Here is a 17,543-nt window from a genome sequence, read left to right on the forward strand (position 1 = left end):
GAGGAGGAGGAGGAGGAGGAGGAGGAGGAGGAGAGAGAGAGAGAGAGAGAGAGAGAGAGAGAGAGAGAGAGAGAGAGAGAGAGAGAGAGAGGCACCAGTTCAGTTTGGAGGAAGTTTTGGAAGGACCCCCAAAATGCTGCTCACAGTCCCCTGCTTTCCCTGCAGCTCCTCAGCTGGGTCTCCTCATTCCCTGAATGTGTTTCCTTTCTTTCTTTCCACGGGCCAAGGACTGACTGATCCCTGTAATTCTTATCGGATGTTCTCACATAACCAATCGGCCTCTGATCGCTGCCCATCCTTTTTTACGTGCAGGTAAAAACAAGTTAAAGCGCCAACATCAAGCAATCCGAACGTGGCAACTCTGGGGGCGGGAGGCCACGCCGCCGCGCAGAGACCCGGATCAACGAGGTGCGTGCAAGCCGGGCAGCCGTATCCAGCAGCAGGCAACCTCCAGTGCTTTCCCGGCAACGTGGGCCAGGGAAGTGCCAGATGGGGACGTGGCTGGCATGCACCCGGATTCTAGCAGACGCAGGCCAATGGGCCTGGCACCCGGTCCGTCTCTTATTCGAATTGCTTTTGAAAGCCCGGCGCAGGAGAGCCAACGGACTCTGCAGCACAACGTGCTGCTGGCTTTGGCCAAATGCACTTCAGCTGTCCGCCTCTCCAGATGGTGAGTCATTCTGTGGGGCGGGAGAGGGAGGGAGGGAGGGGAGGAAAGCCTCTTTACAGAGAGAAACTGGGGCCACCACATCCCGGTTCTTAGTGCAAATGGGGCATGCTTGCTCCCTTCGGGCTAAGCCACAGTCAGGAGTGAGCAACAGGGAAGGATGGGGCCCGGGAGATAAAGACCCAGACTAGCGGATACCGGTGCATGGGCAAGCATCGCCCGAGATGCTGACACACAGGATCACACTCACCTCCCACAGAAAGCGGAGCGAGTCCTTCATGAGGAGTGCTTCTCGACCACTGAGACCACGGCCATCTATTGTGGGTGGCTGGATGGACTCAATGCAGTGGCCTCCCTTTAATGGATGCTCGCAGAGAGGAGCCCGTTATGAGAACAGAAGCCAAAGGACTAAAACATGTCACGGAGGCCTGGCTGCTGGCTCAGGGATTGAGTGTCAACCTATGAACCAGGAGGTCAGGAGGGTTCGGTTCCCAGTCAGGGCAATGCCTAGGTTTCGGGCTCGATCCCTAGCAAGCAGCATGCAGTAGGCAGCCAAATCAACGTTTCTCTCTCATCATTGATGTTACTATCTCTCTCTCCCTCTCCTTCTCTGAAATCAATAAAAATATATTTTTAAAAAAATCGAAACAGCAACAATTGTTGGCAAGTCATGGCAGAGGGTTAAGTTAAATCTTGGAAAGTTAAGCGTGCATGCTTTGTTAGTCAAAGGGATGAGCACAGGACATACAACATATTAAAAATAGTTGTGGGCAGTTAAATAATTAAATCTATTCATTATATAAACTCATTCAATCCTCGTCTTGGCAACCAGAAGACCTAGTTACTAAGGTTTCATTGGGTCCATTTTATTTATTTATTTTTTTAATTTTTCTACTGATTAAGGTATTACGTGTGTCCTTATTCCCCCATTACCCTCCCAACCCTCCACTGATACCATCTCCCCCCTCATTGGGCCCATTTTAATGATGTGGAAACTAGGCAAAGAGAAATCAATTAACTTAATGGAGGTGGAGCCAGGGTTTAACCCTAGTTCAGCTGAGTTCTGAGCCCAGACTACTGATCACCAGGCTCTATTTCCTCCCGATTCCCTATCTTTTATCTGTAAAGCAGGGATTATGTTTGGGAGATTAAGCTGGTGCCTAGCAAACGAAGGGGCTTTGCACGCTGATAGGTGCCAGGGGAGTGCTTTTTGTGGAGAAGAGATGGGAAGGGAAGCTTCCTTCGGAACCACAGAGTTTAAAACTTGGCATTTTCCTTGGACCGTTTACTAATTGTTTTTCTAGATCTGCATGCCATACTTCTAGATGCCTCCTGGCAGTGTTCCTTCTGCATGCATTACTAAAAGATGCTTGAAATCCCCGGATGCGAATTCAGCTCTCCTCCGAAAACCATCACCATTTAAGACACTTGGTCAGATTGATGAAGAGGATAGTGAAGAATCCAAAGAGCAGGCTGGCTGCCCAAGGGATTTTCCTGGTGACCTTGGGATTCTGAAAGGAAATAACTTTGAGCAGGGCCCGTGCAAGGTTCTCACCAAGATTTATGGACAGAAACTTTAACTACCTCAGCGACCTCATTTCTCTTTAATTGCTCCACTGTCAGGGACCTCCCAGTGGAAAATCAGAGTCTGAGGGGTGGGGGGATCTTTGAGGATGCATAGCAGCTGGGCCTCCATTTGCACGCATCAGTAGTAACCGTTCTTGAACTAAAAGGTCAAAGTGTAAGGGAAGGACTCCCGATGGCCCACAACTATTTTTATTCCCTTGTATGTCCCTTTGACTAACATAAAGCACACGCTTAACTTTCCAAGATGGAACAGCTTGCCAAAGGAGAACTCTGGGACACGTGTTGTTTAAAACAGCATCCAGTTCTTAGAATTCGTCCTCACCAAAGCCAAGGGTGACTTCAGGCCTTAAAACTGCCACAGGCACATGCGTCCAAATTTAGTCCCCAGGGTGTCCATCTGGCGGGAGACTGAAAACCTTCCACTGCCACCCAGATCGTCACAGCACAGGTAGCATGTTGTGATTCTGAGAACTGGCCTTAAGCTTGGCCAGTATCAAGTCCTTTCTATTGCGCCCCCTGCTGTGCTACTTTTCAAAACTTGTTCTAGAATCATGCTCACAGGGCAGCCAATATAAACAACAAGTCACCCCGCTGAAAGACTTCCCAGAGGACACCAACGGAAGGGAACAGGGACACCCTGCGGACTTGCCCTTTGGAAATGGGTTCGTGGATGTCCCGAAATCCAGCGCGTGAGCTCATGTTTATACACTTCCGCGGGCTCCCCACGGCCAAGTTCACCCCGCCCATCTGCGGAAGTTCACAGTCTGGCCGAGATCCTCACTGTGAAGGAGAGGGAGGCACGGGAAACACGAGGCCAGTTTCCTTACTCTTCCCAGGAGCCAGCTTCTTCAGCGTTGGCCCAGATGTATTCGGGCGAGCCTCGTAAATCCTTCAAGGATTTAAAGCAGTCATTGATTTTTTAATTTAAAGCAGTTATTGATTTTTTTCTGGAAGCCAAATTGGCAGATAATCAAATAGCAGCCTTGGTAAAAGGTGCACACCTAACGATGGATGGGTAGCAGCAATTCCACTCCTAGGCACCTACCCAAAGATTTGAACGCGGGGACTCAAACACGGAATTGTACACAGGTGATCATAGCAGCACTATTCACTATAGCCAAAAGGCGGAAACAACCCAAATGTCCAAATGTTTTATATATATATATATATATATATATATATATATATATATATATATACACACACACACACACACACACACACACACACACACACACACACATACTCGAGGCCCGTGCAAGGGGCTCGGCCCTCAAAGCCCCAGTTTGACCCAGTCCTTACTTTGCCTCGTGGCATCTGCTACAAAATAAACCCTCGGCTTGTGGGCTCGGGTGCCGTCTCTCAGGGAGAAGCATCCCACCCAGACCCAGCTTTCATTCTCTTTTCTGTCTTTTCCAAGCTTTTCAGCCGCCCCCTCTCAGGGCCCCTCCGGGCCTTGTCTGGTGGCACAGTGCTGATCCTGTGTTTTGAAGGATGCCATTTGGATTCTCTGATGTTTTCGTTATAATAGACTGGGGTTTAGGGAAGAGCACCACATGTGTGGAGCATGCTCATTGCACAGAGTCAGGGCACGTGATACCAACACGATTTAACAGTGGATCGCTGTTGATGTTGGCCTTGGTCTGCAGGATCCTGGGGTGTCTGCCAGGGTCTTCACTGTACACCTGCTGTGATTTCCATTCCACAGTCTGAGCATTGGGAGAGAGACACATAGTGCCCAATGGTAATGGGAGGAAAGCGGGGGAGGGAGGGAAAGTGCTTAGGGATGACACAATTGCCCGGGGTCCTTGAAGGTAGATTGGGCATGGGCAGTGAGGAGGAGGTGGGACCAGTAAAAAAGGGCTGGGCCTACTGGTGGGGGTTGTTCAGAGAGCTCTGGATTTCTGTAATTAATTTGTGTCCTGCCTGTGGACCTACTTGCAACCTCACCCAATGGTTGTTTAAGGATGGGACCCACTTCGAACCTCAGCCAATGGTAGTTGAGGGGCGGGTCCCTCTGCCAACCTCAGCCAATGGGAGTTGTGGGGTGGGTCCTAGTGCCACCTCAGCCGATGGTAGCTGAGGAGCGGGTCCCCCTGCCAACCTCTGCCTATGCTAGTTGAGGGGCAGGTCCCACTGCCTACCTCAGCCAATGGCACCTGAGGAGTGGGCCCCATGACCAACCTCAGCCAATGGTAGTTGAGGGGCGGGTCCCATGACCAACCTCAGCCAATGGTAGTTGAGGGGCGGGTCCCTCTGCCAACCTCAGCCAATGGGAGTTGTAGAGCGGGTCCCTCTGTGAACCTCACCCAATGGGAGTTGAGGGGGGGTCCTAGTGCCACCTCAGCCGATGGTAGCTGAGGAGCGGGTCCCCCTGCCAACCTCTGCCTATGGTAGTTGAGGAGCTGGTCCCACTGCCAAACTCGGCCAATGGTAGTTGAGGGGCAGGTCCCACTGCCTACCTCAGCCAATGGCACCTGAGGGGTGGGTCCCACGACCAACCTCAGCCAATGGTAGTTGAGGGGCTGGTCCCACTGCCAACCTCAACCAATGGGAGTTGAGGGGCGGGTCCCTCTGCCAACCTCAGCCAATGGTAGCTGAGGGGCGGGTACCTCTGACAACCTCAGCCAATGGGAGTTGAGGGGCGGGTCCTAGTGCCACCTCAGCCAATGGTAGCTGAGGAGTGGTTCCCCCTGTCAACCTCAGCCAATGGGAGTTGAGGGGCTGGTCCCACTGCCAACCTCATCCAATAGTAGTTGAGGGGCTGGTCCCACTGCCTACCTCAGCCAATGGTAGCTGAGGGGCGGGTCTCATGGCCATTTAAGAGATTAAAAATAACTACCGTGTTTCCCCGAAAATAAGACATCCTCCGAAAATAAGACCTAGGGCATGGAAAGATAAGACATCCCCTGAAAATAAGACCTAGCGCATGGAAAGATAAGACATCCCCTGAAAATAAGACCTAGCGCAACTTTGGGAGAAAAAATTAATATAAGACCCTGTCTTATTTTCGGGGAAACGGTATTAGGCTCCAGGCAGAAGCAGCTGCCCCAACCCGTAGAAAAAAAACTCTCGCCACAGCTGAGGACCATTGCCTGGGGGGCAGTTCCCATTGGAATCCTATCCGTCTGTAGGCAGTCTCTGAGGCTTTGAGTCTGCCTGATCTGATCAGTAGAAACTTCATCCTGTAGTAGAGACAGAGGTCTGGAGCAGCGGTCATCGACCTTTCACCGGCTGGCTACTGCTGGTGTAGAGGATCTGGCCTCGCCCTGCCAATGTGGCACAGTGGATGAGCGTCAGCCCATGAGCCAGGAGGTCACGGTTTGATTCCTGGTCAAGGGCGCAGGACTAGGATTCAGATTGGACCCCCAATTGGGGCAGGGGGGTGCATAGGAGGCAGCCGATCAATGACTACCTCTCATCCTGAGGTTTCTATCTCTCCCTCTCCCTTCCTCTCTCTGAAATCAATACACTAGCCCCTCTGTTCACAGTCTCTCCGACCTTCTGTCTGCTTCTCGAATGTGCCAAGCCAGGCGCTCGCGCGCTCCCTCTCTCTCTCTCTCTCCCTCCCTCCCTCCCTCCCTCCCTCCCTCCCTCCCTCCCTCCCTCCCTCTCTCTCTCTCTCTCTCTCTCTCTCTCTCTCTCTCTCTCTCTCTCTTCCTGTGTGTGTGTATGTTTTATCACAGAATGCTCTCATTTTATTTTTAAATCTTTTTAAAAATATATTTTATTGTTTTTTTACAGAGAGGAAGAGAGAGGGATAGAGTTAGAAACATCGATGAGAGAGAATCATTGACCAGCTGCCTCTTGCACACCCCCTACTGGAGTTGTGCCCCCAACCAAGGTACATTCCCTTGACCGGAATCGAACCTGGGACCGTTCAGTCCGCAGGCCGACGCTCTATCCACTGAGCCACACCGGTTTCAGCTTCGGTTTGAAATCTGAAAGCATCCTCTTTTACCATCCAGAACCCTTGTCATAACTCTTAGGCACCTGCTCCTGTGATGATCGGTTCGTGTTTTTCTCCCCCACTGAAGTATACATTGCAGGAGTGTGGGGAAAGGCTACAGGTCTCCAAGGAGATCAGACGGGAAAATGTCAGCTGCAGTCAGATGGTGGGGATCTGCTGAGGGCCAGGCTGAGGAAGCTGGAATGGTTTTGAGTGCCCTGGGGAGTCATTAATGGCTTTGGGGCAGCAAAGCAAGGCGGTCAGAGGTGTACTCCAGGGGTTGGGTCTATGGCAATCGGCAAGGTGGGCTGAAGGAAGACAGCAGGCCCTGCTGGGGGCTGTGGCTGGAGTTTAAGAAGTATGAGAGGTGGCTCATGGGTAATGAGAAGGAGAAGATGGAGTCAGGAGACTTGGCCAAATCTACATGTGATCTTTGTTTGGATGTGGGACCCGAGGAACAGGGAAAGTCCAGAAGGTTCCAGGTTGTCCAAGGAGGTGTCAGAGCTTAGGTGGCTAAATGAATAGAAATAAGGGCAGAGGAGGAGGCCCCCTTGAGGTTAAGATAATGGAGTCAGTTCTGGAATTGTTCAGCTGCAGGTCTGACTTGGGTTGAATGTCTAGGATCAGAGTGCAGGAGAAGGGCCATGGCTGGCCAAGATGTGGGTGCCGTGTGCACTGAGACACTCATGAGTAAGAAGAGAAGGAGGAAGAGGAGGAGGAAGAGGGGGAGGGGGAGAAGGAGGAGGAGGAGGAGGAGGAGCTGGACAGCGAAAGAGCTTCTAGAGAGAGTGTGTGGAATTAGGGAAGCCCAGGAGGGAAGAGGCTGAGGTCAGCCATGTGAGCAGTGCCCTGCCCGGAGCTGGAAGAGGATGAGGCCGGGGAAAGGCCGGTGGGACCTCCAGGTACGGGAGGTCTGAGAGGGCAGGTCCAGTGAGTAGCGTTTTGAGAGTAAAAGTCAAACTGTGGGGATTTTATTCAGACTATCAAGGTCATCAGAGCTTCTACTGCCCTCTGCTGCTGAGCTTGGTTTCATTAAATCGGGCTCACGGCAATGTCTGTCCACCTGCCGGGATCGGATGCTGTGCGCTGTTTTCATTCTTTGCCCTGCAGGCGAGGGAAGAAGGTCTCGCCCTTCATGTTGGTATTTTAGGGTCCGTCATTATATAATTCACAATTAAAGGCAGGACTCGGGGAATTACTGCAAACTCGCCCTAAGGACAGAGTGAGGAAAGCCACAGGGCAGGGCTCATGAGTTTTATTCCCCACCCTCTATGCCTGGATGGCAATGCTCGACCTACAGGATTTTTTTTTTTTTTTTTTAATAAACGAATGAATGAAAGAATGAAGTTTGGCATTCGAATGAATTCCAAGGCCCATAAGCCTTCCAGATATACACTGCTGCCTCTCACATTTATTCTAATGGAAGGAATTGTCCCATTGCCAACTTTTTCAAAATTCTCTTCAGACACAAGAGTGGAGAAATGGATTTCGTTTGTGACACAAGTGTTATTTCTGACTCAGAGTATGTGATCATCACTTTACGTTGAAAATTACCAAGCTGTTAAACCAAGCAATCAAGTCCACCACAGCTACATTCATCTTAAGGCAGTTTTGCGCTCTAGATTACGTGTTTGTCAAAATGAACAAGCAAATAAATACCAGTATGCATGAAGTTTGAGAAACATATTTCAGCCTGGCCAGTGTTGCTCAGTGGTTGAGCGTCGACCTATAAACCCCTGGTCATGATTAGATTCTCCGGTCCGGGCCCAGGACCGGTTGCGGGCTCGATCCCCAGTGGGGGACATGCAGGAGGCAGCCAATCTATGATTCTCTCTCATCATTGATGTTTCTATCTCTTTATCCTTTTCCCTTTTTCTCTAAATATCAATAAAAATATATTTTTAAAAAGAAACATATTTTACGAAGGAAGAATCCCAAGAACCAACCATGGGCCAACTTGTTTCAAATGATATGAAACAACTTTTTATATCATTTTTAGAGAAAATTCTTTTTTTTTTTAAATGCCCTACTCCTAGGCTGGCTCTCTAAGGCCTTCCCCATGTCAGTTACATCAGGTGCTACCACGGGGACATTTTTTCTTTTTTTTTAGAGATAATCTTTAAAAAAATATATTTTATTGATTTTTTACAGAGAGGAATAGAGAGCCAGAAACATCTATGAGAGAGAATCATCAATCAGCTGCCTCCTGCATACCCCCTACTGGGGATGTGTCCGCAACCAAGGTACATGCCCTTGACGGGAATCGAACCTGGGACCCTTTAGCCTGCAGGCCGAAGCTCTATCCACTGAACCAAACCGGTTTGGCTACGGGGACATTTCCAGCTGATTTTTCTTTTCATGTATGGGCAAAACTATTTTTTCCGTTAGAGAAAATGCCAATTCTGGGTAGATGAGGTCATTCACAAGGGGGACTAATAGAAGTGAGTCAGTTACATTAAAGGGACAGATGTCCTGTGTCTCCCAGAGCCGCTGGTTCTGATGACACAGCTCTTCCTCGAGGACTGAAGGTGGGGAAGGGTCAGAGCCTCTGCGGATCCACACACGTCACCAGGCTGCGATGGCATGTTCCTGACCGCGTCACCAGGACTGCGTGTGGCACGTGTGTGTACATTGGATTAGGGTGTAACTGACGCATCGATCCCTGCTGCTAGCAGGAAGCCGGATTCTCTGCTCAGACGGCCTGCTCCCTGCTGACCTCACAGGGGTGGCCAGCCCCCCAGCTCCATCTGCTTACTGCGTCAGACAGCTGTCATCTCCTCCCCAAGAGCTTTCTTCAGTGCCCCAGAGGCTCTGCTCTCTCTGCCCCGCGTTCCTTTAGCCTTTTGACTCCGGGATTAGTTTTAGGATTAGATTACGTGTGACTAACGCTTGCCCTGAGACAGGGTGATCTCATGTGTGTCCTCAGCAGGCAGGAAGGAAACCGCCGGTACCATCATCTCCTATCCACAGCAAAGAGGGAGCCAGATGCGTCTGTGGTCAGGGTCCCGGGAGGAAAGCTGCCACCATTATCCTGCCTGTGGCTTTTGTTGTCTCTTCTGGAAGCTTCTCGGAGTGTCTGTTGTTGTCCTTTCTTTAGACTTGATCCACTTTTCTGGGTTCCCAACAAAGCTCAGGGAACCAGGTGTTTTTGTTTTGTTTTGTTTTGTTTTTCGAAAACCAGGTTCGATTCCTGTCAGGGACATGTGCCATGGTTGCAGGCACATCCCCAGTGCGGGGTATGCAGGAGGCAGCTGATGGATGATTCTCTCTCATCAACGTTTCTGACTCTCTGTCCCTCTCTCTTCCTCTCTGTGAAAAATCAATAAAATATATTAAAACAAAAAAAAAAAAACTACTGGGAAATCCCTTCTGCTGCCTCTTACTAATCTAAGCAAATCGCAAGGCCCGCCCAGACGAAAGGGGAAAACAGACTGTGTCGTGTTTCTCGCAGCGCTGAGTGCGCAGGGAGTTGGAAGGAAAAGCCGGTGGCCTTCTTCGGATCAATCTTCCACACTCTTCAGACTAGGTTAGTTCTATTATATATAAAGCCTCACCCCCCTTCCCTATAAAATGAAGTGCACTTGGCAATACTTATTCAATGTCTGTCTACATTCTCCCGTCACCTCCCGCAGCAGCCTGTAGCATCTATTAGCACAGGAACCTGTTATCATGTTCATTGCTAATTCTGAATATGGAGTGAATGAGTGAATGAGTGAATGAATGAATGAATGAATTAATGAATGAGAAGGTGAGCATACTAGTCCAGGCATTCAGTACAAAGCAGTAATCACACCTGTAATAAGTATAGTTTTCCTTTCTTGATGATCAGAAGCGTGGCATTTTGTCTGCTCTGGAAATATTGATATGCTTCTCATGAAGATTGAAATTTGGCAATCTCTAAGAGTGCAGGAAAGTTTACAGTCTTGAAGAGTGCCGACAGTTGTGGCTTCTCGAGGAGAAAAAGGCAACGATTCAGTTGTCAGCAACCTTTGTTAAAGTTACTGTAACATTGCTTGGTTTTGGGGACCTGCAAAGCTGCAGCATTAGAATATCTTGCCATGCCCTAGCTGATTTGACTCAGAGCTGATGGGTCCTGGGTTCAATTCCAGTTAAGGGCACCTCCTTCACAGGTTCAAGCCCCAGCCCTGGTTGGGGCACGTACAGGAGGCATCCAATTGATGTTCCTCTCTCTTTAAAAATCAATGGGAAAATATCCTCAAGGAAGGATTAACAACAATCTATATATATAAAAGCCTAAACAACCGAAAGACTGAACAACTGGTCGACCGGTCGCTATGATGCACACTGACCACCAGGGGGCAGGCACTTAATGCAGGAGCTGCCTCCTCGTGGTCAGTGCGTTTCCACAGCGGGAGTGCCGCTCAGCTGACTGTTGGGTGCCAGATGCTGGGCTCACAGCTGGCGAGGGCTGCTGTGGCTGTGTGAGCCTCTTCTGCCTCCGTGGCAGGGCTATCAGAGCGGCAGAGGCCGGTGTCTAGCCCGGGCTCGGGCTCCTCCCCAGCCAGCACTACTACATCCCCCGAGGGGTCCCGGATAGCGAGGGGGTGCAGGCCAGGCTGAGGGACCCCACCGGTGCATGGATTCACGCACCAGGCCTCCAGTAATTATAATTATAATATCTTGCCTTTCTGAGGTCTGTCTAAAAGTGGCTGTTTTGGAAATACATTGGAAAATCCCTTTCCCCCTTCCCCCACCTCTCATTTTTTTTGTTCTGAATATTAACAAAAAAATAGAAGATGTCGTCAAGAGAACAGCAAAACCAAACATGGCTATGCAGATTTCATGGGAGTTTGTTTCAGAAACTCCTATTTCAAATGCTAAATTAACTGCAGATTTATGAGAGTGAAAGAGAAATTTCTTAGAACCAGAAAGAAAAAAAAAAGAGAGTCAGGCAAGGAAATCAATCCACGTGCGTTTCTTTGGATGTTCTTTTCCACGCAGACAGAGCGCGATGTGACACACGGGGAAGTGAGGACTTTGCAGCAGAGCAGGGCTTGGAAAAATCTGGTATCGGCCTCTGAGTCATCGGGTGCACAGATGCCAAATCCGAAGCCTCGCTGGTCACTGCCCGTGTCCTTGGCCTTCGTCTCCATGAGCAGCTGAGCTGGGCCAGGTGATGACAAGCTGGAATTGGATTGTCAGCCACCCTCCACCGCGTCTCCTATGCTCTGCCCCATATTAACTACGCTTGGGTGCCAAGAGCATTTGCAGACATTTCTAAGGGTAAACGAATGCCTGTTTAAAATAATTATTTGTGGTGGTTTTTACAAAAGAGCTTAGTAAATAAAAACTCAAGTTGCTTCAAATGTGTATTAAATATATACACGTTTGTACGCATATATGTGTGTGTGTGCACACAAATGTGTGTGCATAAAACTTTTCTTTTTCAGCAGATTGAAAAGATAGTCTTGAAATGTTAAAGGCCTTCTTTAAGAAGAGAAAAAAAAAAACAGGAACACATTTTAAAGCATAAAGAGGCAATAAATACATAGCTATCGATACTCGCTTTATTTTTAAAAATATATTTTATTGATTTTTTACAGAAAGGAAGGGAGAGGGATAGAGAGTTTGAAACATCGATGAGAGAGAAACATTGATCAGCTGCTTCCTGCACACCCCCTACTGGGGATGTGCCCACAACTAAGGTACATGCCCTTGACCAGAATCGAACCTGGGACCTTTCAGTCCACAGGCCGATGCTCTATCCACTGAGCCAAACAGGTTAGGGCCAATAATCGCTTTAGATGTGGATGGCTTAATGCTCCAGTCAAAAGACGGAATGGTGTGCACCTGTTGGGATTCTGTGGTTATCCAGAAGTTGCTGCGTCTGTTGCTTTGATTTCTTCCTCTGGCATTCTTTTCGCTCCAAATGGCATTTACTTTTGAACTAGACCTTGAGCCATGTTTATATACATTCCCCGTGGGCGCTCCTAAGCCAAGTGTAGAGTTTTATCCATGCACAGGGAACCAGGGATGGGGCTGGGGGGCCAAGCAGCAGCTTGTGCCGGTGCGTTTTAAACAGATCAACCGCCAGGGGACGCTCTGCGGGAACACCTTCTGGGAATGAGAGATTCTCCGCATGAGCAATCCCCACAGGAGTCCTGATGGAGGTCTCCATCCATCCAATGTGGTCTGGCTGGGGCTACATTTCTGTCATCAAGACGTGCCACTGCCCTCCTGCATGTCCGGCTCATATCTTCCCAGCGCCCCTTAATTATGCAGACCAGATGCTTTATGACTAGAAATAAACACATACAAAAAAAAGAAAAAAAGCATTCAAGACAAATCGCCTGTGACGAAAGAAGAGTCATAAATGGAAAGAAACAAACACATTAGGTAGTCTGGTCGCTGTCGCCCTTCCCTGGCCGCCGTCCGTCTGCTCCGTTCCATTAGTTTTAGTGCTGAGTGTAATGGGGAGCGTTTTAAAGAACTTAAATTTATGTTAGCCAGCGTCTTCTTATTGTTTCTCTGTTCCCTTTTCTTCTTTTTTTGGATAAGCAAGCAAAGGAAACATCAATGCAACTGCCAGATCTTTGAGTGGAAAAATTAATCAACTTAGAGACCATGGTCCAGAAAATCCTTCGGTAGTACTCATTTTATAAATTTAATTTTGAATTAAACCAGTTTTAAAAAATAAAGAAATTACAAGGATGCCTCAAGACCCCACTCACTACCTTCTACCTGCTGCTCAGGGATAATTGTGTTTTCCTATTAGTGTATTTTCTTCCAGACCTTTCTCTAATTATTTATGTAGGGGAATATTACTGCTCATTGTAGGTCTCCTATTACTGCTGCAAACAACTTTTCAAAGACATTGATCAGCACATAGTGAAAGATTACCAGATACCATAAAAAAAAAAAAAAAAAAAAAAAGGCAGAGCCTTAGCTGGTGTTGCAAAGTGGTTAGAGCGTCAGCCTGTGTGCCAAAGGACAGCAGGTTCCATCCCCAGTCAAGTGCATGTTGGAGGCAACCAATTGATGTGTCTCTCTCACATCAATGTCTCTCCTTCTTCCCTTCCTCTCTTTCTAAAAATCAATGGAAAAAATATCCTAGGATGAGGATTAACAAGTAACAGCAGAATTGAAGAGAACCAAATAAAAATTCTGTAACTTAAAAATGCAGTAAGCAAAATTAATAGCTCAGTGGGAGGGCTTAATAGTAAATTATACATGGCTGGAGAGACAATTGGCAAATGGGAAGGTGGGAGGGAATTATCAGAATGCAGCACTGAGAAACGAAGATGGAGAATACAAAAGAATAAGAGACTCTGTGGATTCCGTGAAAGGGTCTAACAGGTTTTTTGACGATCCAGAAGAAAAGAGGGGAAAGAAAGAGGGCAGTGGAAATATTTGGGAAAGTAATTGGGATCATATGGCTGGAATCAGGATCCCTGAATGTCTATCAGAGCTGAAGTTCCCAAAGCACTCCTGGAATTCACCATCTGGCTGGCCTCGTTGGTCCGCTAGGGGGCGGTGTTGCCTAATGCTAAACACCAGTCTGATTAGATCTGAAAAAGTTGCTTTTTCTACCCTTAATCCTCCCTTACTTCACTGCCCCGTTTTTGTTTGTGTTTTTTTTTTGTTGTTATATATATATATATATATATATATATATATATATATATACTTTTATTGATCTAATAGAGGAAGGGAGAGGGAGAAATAGAAAACATCAATCACTGATCAGCTGCCTCCTGCATGCCCCCCACTAGGGCTGGAGCATGTGCCCTTGACTGGAATTGAGCCTGGGGCCCTTCAGTCTGCAGGCTGACGCTCTATCCACTGAGCCAAACCAGCCAGGCTCGCTACCCCCAGCTTTAATAAACCTGCACTCAAAATCACCTGGACCTCCCGTGTTGTGAAATCCTTCCAGCACAAAGTCAGGAACCCACACACCACAGGCCAGCCTGAGGCAGACCCGCTCAGGGCGTCCCTGTCCGGTAACGTAAGTTCCAAAACTGGAAACTATGCTTTGGCCGCCACATAATGAGATTTAAACAAATATCACAGGTATCAACAGCTCTGCCCCGGAGGGATGCGGGACTAGCACATTGCACTTATTTCTAAGATTGATGAGGCCTGGTTGGAGTCCCCACATTGCAGACTGGCAGGAAGACACGGGTTCTGTCTGCGGGCCTTCCCTTTAACCAGCCCGGGGCCTGGGCCGCCGTGTCAGACGTTTGTTTCGGGCAGTTTACAAAGGGAAACGGCAGGCTTTTCTCCTCGAGCGGAGGAGAGTCCCGGTTTGTGTGCGCCTGCCGGTGCCTTTGCCGTGGCTGCCTCCTGCCTCTCAGGCGCTTTGTGAGCCCGGACCTTCCTCTGTGTGTCCTGCTCTGTGGCTCCCTGTGTCCCCAGTTTTGCACCCACAGTCATGTCCAAAGGGAGCAGCACTGTGATCAAACTCACTTCCTCCACGTGGGGCTCACTCTGTACGTGGCCCCGTGTTCCAGCTTTTGGCATCTGGGCCTATCAGCCCTCCATTGCCAGTCCTCTCCAAGGCCCTCCTCTCCAGAGGTGCATGGTAAAAGGGATTCAGTCTCCTCCTGCCTTCCGACCAGCCCCTATGCCCAGGCCTGGAGACCACACCCAGGGCTGGGCGCCTTATTTTGAACTCCATCAGGCCCAGAGACTCCTCTTGAAAGTAAAGGTTTATCACATGTGTTCCTTTCTTTTACACAGGGCCTGCCTGCCCTGTTAGAGATTCACACGCAGACATGTGTCTGCCCCAAAAGGGCTGAGGGTGGAGGGAGAGTGTCTATTTGTTCCTGATGAGTTACGTTTCCCCAAGGGCTGAGCCTAAGACTTTCCGCTAAAAGAGAAAAAAAAGCTTAGAGACAATCCTAACGGTAAAGATTAAAATGTAAGAGGAAGAACCTAGGACAAGTACTAAAAGAATCTCTCCTAAGTAACTAACGCCTGGAGCAAAACAGAGAATAAAGCATCGCTTACAGGAAATGCAGCATGCTTATCAAAAACGTGTTAAACATTACCAAAGCCCAGGCCGGTGTGTGTCAGTGGTTGGAGCATCGGCCTGCATGCACACCAAAGGGTTGTAGGTTTGATTCCTGGTCCAGGTGTGGGAGGCAACAAAGCGGTGTGTCTCTCTCATATTGATGTTTCTCTCTCTACTCCCTCCCTCCACTCTCTCTGAAAAGCAATGGGAAAAAATATCCTCTGGTGAGGATTAACAAAAAATAATAATAAATAAATAAAATATCACCAAAGCTATGCTCAGAGGCAAGTAAATAGCCTTAAATACTTTTATTATTAAACAACAAAATAAACTCAAATTAAGTTATTCAATTTAAGAAATTAGTTATTTGACCTAGACAAATCCAAACAAAGGTTAATTAATTTCTAGTCAATAAATTAGAAAACAGAAAGACTGTTAAGTGGTTCAAGGCCTGTTTCTTTCTGGGAGAAAAATGACAAAGACAACAGTTACAACAAAAACCGCTAATAGATATAATTATTGAGAAAAAGGAAAGTAAAACAAACACAAAGCATTAAAAGGAAGGAATATAAGAACAGATAAATGTAAAAACTTTGATAGAATGTTTTTTTTGGGGGGAAATGCAAATTATCAATATTTATCCAAGATGTTGAAAGTTGAACATGCTGTCGCTTTAAAAATTGGGTACTTTTTAAAGAATTATCTTTGCAAAAGGAAAGGTTCACAATCAGATAGGTATTACCAGTTCCATTCTATGTGAATTACATCAAAAAACATAAAAGGGTAAACACTTCCCAAACCATTTTGTAAAGTCAGCAGTACCCTAATATCAAGGTCTGGCCAAGATCACAACCAAAAATAATTATTTATATATTTTATGCCAATTTGTACATGAATGTACAAAAATTCCAAATAAAATACTAGCAAATCGAACTCAACCACATATTTTAAAAAGTTACAGTATTTTAATTTTTAAAATAAGTATATGCTATAATACTTTTCAAATAGGAAAAAAAAAAGAGTTCAACGTATGAAAATGGCATTTAGTAACATTTAAAACCTAACGCTGGCTTTAAAAATGCCTTGATAGCCATGGCCTGTGTGGTTGGATGTGGCCCTGTGCACCAAAAGGCTCCGGGTTCGATTCCTGGCCAAGGCACATGCCTCGGTTGTAGGCACCATCCCTGGTAGATGTTTCTCTTTCTCTCTCCTTCTCCCTCGCTTTCTTTCTAAAAATCAATTAAAAATGTTTCTTTATTGTTGACAGTATTACAGACATCTCCTAACTCCCCACTCTACCCGCCGCGCCCCCCCTCCCCACTTACCCTCCTTCCTCCCAGGCCCTGCCACACCCCAGGCCTGCGCCATTGGTTATGCAGATATGTATGCAAGTTCTGTGTACATAGGTTATGCATATATGCATATAAATTCTTTGGTTAATCTCTTCCCATGCCACCCTTCTCCCCTCTGAGATATGTCATTCTATTCCTGTGGTCGGCAAACTGCGGCTCGAGAGCCTTGATTTGCAGCTCTGTTGACTAATGAGTTTGTCAACCCCTGGTCTATTCCATGCCTCTGGATCTATTTTGTTCATCAGTTTATTATGTTCGTTAGATTCCACCTCTAAGTGAGATCACCTGATACTTGTCTTTCTCTGCCTGGCTTATTTCACTCAGCACAGTATTCTCCAGGTCCATCCATGCTGCTGCAAAGGGTAAGACATCCTTCTTTTTTATAGCTGCATAGTATTCCGTTGTGTAATGTACCACAGCCTTTTTATCCACTCACCTACTGGTGGACACTTGGGCTGTTTCCAGATCTTAGCTATTGTAAATAAGGCTGTTATGAATGTATAGGGTGCATAAATTATTTCTGATTGGTGTTTTGGGATTCTTAGGATATATTCCTAGAAGTGAGGTCGCTGGGTGAAACAGTAGTCCCATTTTTCATTCTTTGAGTAAATTCCATCCTGTTTTCCATAATGGCTGTACCAATGTGCATTCCCATCAGCAGGGCACTACCGTTCCCTTCCTCCACATCCTCACCAGCACTTGTTTGTTGACTTATTGATGGTAGCCATTCCGGCAGCTGTAATTTGCATCTCTTGTTTAGTTACGTTTTCATGTCCATTGGCCATCTGTATGTCCTCTTTGGAGAAGTGCCAATTTAGGTCCTGTGTGCATTTTTAATTGGGTTATTTCTCTTCCTTTTGTTGAACTGTATGAGTCCTTTATATATTTTAGATATTAACCCCTTTTCAAGTGTCATTAGCATATATGCTCTCTCATGCTGTGGGTTTTTACATTTTTTTAAAATATATATATTATATATATATATATATATATATATATATATATATATATGTA

This window comes from Pipistrellus hanaki, assembly GCF_964339955.1.
Source record: "Pipistrellus hanaki genome assembly, chromosome: 17".
NCBI classification, from domain to species: domain Eukaryota; kingdom Metazoa; phylum Chordata; class Mammalia; order Chiroptera; family Vespertilionidae; genus Pipistrellus; species Pipistrellus hanaki.